Below are 3,215 nucleotides of genomic sequence, written 5' to 3'. Positions count from 1 at the left end.
GAAGGATGTCATGCTTGGTAGGGTGGAGGGTCGACGAAAGAGGGGGAGGCTTTCAATGAGATGGATTGATACAGTGGCTGCGATGATGGGCTCAAGGATAGCAGGGATTGTGGGGCTGGCGCGGGATTGGGTAGTGTTTCGTTCTGCTGTGCATGGGGTTGCTGTTGTTGTTGTTGTTGTTATGTGCCATCGAGTCGGCCTCGACTCATAACGACCCCTCCTTGGGTTTTCGAGGCAGTATCACTAGGGAAGTAGGATTGCCCAACCTTCAGAAATGACTCGATGGCACTTAAGAACAACAACAATGACTTGTCAATTTTAAGATTATTGTCAAATATGGGAAGATCTTTATCAACTGGAATAATTTCCCTCAGATCAGTTTCTTGCTTCATATGTTTAGACCTCTGTTTCTACCCTCCTACTTCCTTCTTCTGAGCTAATGCCATAGGGCACATTCATGCTTTCTGTCTTCATCTCTGGGCCTTCAACTTCTTGTCATACATGGCTAATTTAGCACAATGGGACATAAGTATTACAAGAAGTCATTGCTACATCAAGCCAGTAAACAATACCTTACTGCGGTGTAGTAAGTTACTTGATATGGCTTTTCTAGCCATAAGTCTTTGTGAACTCTGGGGTGGAATTTGCTGTGAGCAACTGAGGAGCTCTTGATTATTAAAGTTATCCACCTGGGGTGTTTCTGTTGAGAATGGCATGAAGCAATGTTCTGGGAAGTTCGCTGTCTCTCAGGTGCTTAAAATTCTGTTATGATTGGCTAGTTTGGCCACTCTGCCAGGCTCTAAAGGAGGCCTCCCAGAGGCAGAACTCTATTTGACTGCTGGCTGAGAAGGACGTGCTGCTGAGAGAAACGTACTCCAGAGAGAAACACAGTCCTGAGAGACACGCGCTCCCAAGAGACACGTGCTCCCAAGAGACACATGCTGCTGGGAAAGAGATGCAAGAGTCACACATTGCTGAGAGAGACACTGAGAGACACACACTGCTGGGAGAGAGACTGTGAGAGACTGTTGGCTGAGAGATGGTGGGCTGAGAGAGACTGAGTGTTGTTCCTGAACTTGAATTATAGCCTGGTGCTTCCCTATTAAGCCCCATAATCTGTGAGTTCTGTGTGACCACTGTAGTGACTTATCAAATCCAGCAGAAAGGTGGTGGGTGCTGTGGGAGGAACAGTTGGTATCAGGGTTGATGAAAAGGCTGGAGGGAGGCAGCTTGTCTGACCTCTCAGGAATAGGCCTTGGGCTACTGATGGTGATTCTGTCTTTGTCTTGTGCAGTTAGAGGAGGTCAGAAGATGTGGCCTCCCTGCCCCTTTAGCACTTACCTATATATGGAAGTGACTCTGAACCATGAAAATAAATCTCACTACACCAAAACTAAAAGAATCAACTGTCCCTCATCTGGATCCAAAAGAGGCCTTCAGTCACTCCCATACCACTAGAAGCAAAGGAAGTGTGATGAAGAAAAATTAAGAATGAAAAGAGACAAATTACCTGATTGAAGTTTAAAATCTTACTTTTGTAAATCATGAAAATGTCTGACAATATGACTACATTTCAGTGACCCCACCCAGAGCCTTGGAAGACACTCAAACAAGTAGGGTTCCCTGAAGGATAAGATTTAAATGTATGGTCAAAGAGAACTAGAAGAAATAGCAGATCTGGACTTTACATACATTTTTGAGTAGATTCTATATTCGTGCTATTTACAAGCAGAGCTACATTAGAATATACTATAAATAAGGGAAACAGACTTAGAGATAGAAAGAACCAGTTGGCACAAGATCCAGACCTGAAAATCAGTGCCTCCAATTTCTCCAGACACAGTGATTGGTTAAAAATGGTCATGTGACCCTATTGAAATCCATGAGACACCATGAGGTTTTGTTGAATCTTTTCTCTGACACAAAGAGAAAAGATACAAATTCTGGAGCCGATGTAGCTGTTTCTTGACCAGGAGGAGAAGCCTGTTGTGATAATGGGGCTGCCATGGCAGAAAGTGGAACCAGAACACTGAAAGAGAGAAAGTTGGTCCTGATAGCAACAAGCCCCTGCATCAAGCCTTGCCTGAAGGTGACACAATCCTTGGCTGGTCTCATTGGGTTAGCCAACAAATTCCTTATTTAAGCCATGTTGATTGGATTTTTACATTTTGAAATGAAAGAGTCCTCACTGATACTTTCTCTCTTTTAAAATTACTCTGTCCATCTCTCTCATACCAATGTTATTTTTCTTCCTGTTTCCAAGCTTCAGTTGAGAGAAAAAACACCATCTCTAGTTTCTTAAAAACAACTAGAACAAACTTTCCTTTTCCAAAAGCACTTTAAAGGAGCATATCTGTTTTTACAAATTTGTAGAAATTTTCACCATGGACTTAGTTTCGTGGACAATTAAAACAAAAACCTCATTGCCATCCAGTCAAATCGAACTCATGGTGACTCCATGTGTTACAGAGTAAAACTGCTCCTTTTTTTTTTTTTTTAATTGTGATTTGGGTGAAAGTTTAAAGAGCGAAGTCATTTCCCATACAACAGTTCATACACATTTTGTTTCATGACATTGATTGCAACTCCTGTAATGTAACAGCTCTCTTTTCACTTCCACCCTATGGTTACCCTTTCCCTATGTCCTTTTTTCCTATGTGTTCCTGACTTCTGAGCTATCTACCTGTGCAAATGCTGCCCTTCTGATCTCCCAGGGTTGATTGTTCTAAGGAGTGCACCTCCTACCGAGGCATGGATTATTATTGAACAGCATATTCCCATTTCCCACAGACACTTGAAACACCTAAAAAATATCTGGTAAAACATTCTTCTCTCAAAGTTACATTAAGAATTTGAATTAACACAAAATCATAAGAAGTGAATCAAAACTTAAGTATGAGTATACTTCATTTAAGTATATCAAATAATTCTTTTTTTTTTTTAATTTTTATTTTAAGGGCTTGTTTTACATTCAATGTCACGCATACATTTAGTTTCATTCCCCATTCACCATGTCCAACCCTAACCCAGTCTCCTCCCCTCTCTACCCTGCAACCTTCCCCCTGTGCCCCTCATAATTATGCACTCCTGTTTGTCCTGCATTTCCTCAGTTTGAATGTTGGTCCTCTGGTGTCCCATGTTCTATTGCTCTAAGGAATGTATTACCATTGAGTGTGTGGGTGTGGCATCCTGGGTTGAGTGGTCTGCGTGTACAT

Source organism: Orycteropus afer, unplaced genomic scaffold (genome assembly GCF_000298275.1).
Source record: "Orycteropus afer afer isolate SDZICR_OR568_19922 unplaced genomic scaffold, OryAfe1.0 scaffold00181, whole genome shotgun sequence".
In the NCBI taxonomy this organism is placed as follows: Eukaryota; Metazoa; Chordata; class Mammalia; order Tubulidentata; family Orycteropodidae; genus Orycteropus; species Orycteropus afer.
Note: the sequence above shows the minus strand (reverse complement) of the source record.